Source organism: Trichechus manatus, unplaced genomic scaffold (genome assembly GCF_000243295.1).
Source record: "Trichechus manatus latirostris isolate Lorelei unplaced genomic scaffold, TriManLat1.0 scaffold00013, whole genome shotgun sequence".
Classification (NCBI taxonomy): Eukaryota; Metazoa; Chordata; class Mammalia; order Sirenia; family Trichechidae; genus Trichechus; species Trichechus manatus.
The window spans coordinates 9,316,125-9,317,094 of record NW_004443949.1 but is presented as its reverse complement, the minus strand read 5'-3'; positions in this window follow the sequence as shown (position 1 = coordinate 9,317,094).

The window sequence follows — 970 nt, the reverse complement described above, 5'->3', positions numbered from 1 at the left end:
TCAGGTGAAGGCTTACAGAACAAATAGTTTCTCATGAAACAGTAGAACACATATTGTTTTCATTATTTTTTTTTTATTGCACTTCAGGTGAAGGCTTACAGAACAAATAGTTTCTCACGAAACAGTAGTACACATATTGTTTTATGACATTGGTTAACAACTTAACAACCCCACAACATGTCAACCCTCTCCCTTCTCGACCTTTTTTTTTTTTTTTTTGGTGAAAGCATACATAGCCAAAGATACACCATTTCAAAAATTTCTACATGCACAGTTCAGTGACATCGACTACGCTCTTCCAATTGTGCTGCTATTCTCACTTTGGATGAAGGCTTACGAACAGAATAGTTTCTCATTTAATAGTTAGTACACATGTTGCTCTATGACAATGGGTAACAACCTCACAACACATCAACAATATCCTTACTCAACCTTGGGTTTCCTATCACCAGCTTTCCTGTCCCCTTCTGCCTTTTGGCCCTTGTCCCTGGACTGCTGTGCCTCATTAGTCCCATTTGGTTTTTATGGGGCTGTCCACAACCCGGCTGAACGGTGAACCTGGGAAATGATTTCACCACTGAGGTAAAAGGGTGTCTGGGGGCCATACTCTTGAGGTTTCTCCAGTCTCCTTTAGGCCAGTAAATCTGGTCTTTTCTTTGTGAGTTAGAATTTTGTTCTACATCCTTCTCCAGCCCTGTCCGGAAACCTCTATTGTGATCCTGGTCAGAGCAGTCAGTGGTGGTAGGCAGGCACCATCTAACTGTACTGGACTCAGTCTGGTGGAGGCCTTGGTAGCTGTGGCCCATTAGTCCTTCGGACTAATCTTTTCCTTGTATCTTTTTCTCTTCATTCTCCCTTGTTCGTGAAGGGATGAGACCAGTGGAGTATCTTAGATGGCTGCTCACAGGCTTTTAAGACCCCAGACACTACTCACCAAGGTAGAGTGTAGAGCATTGTCTTTATAAACTGT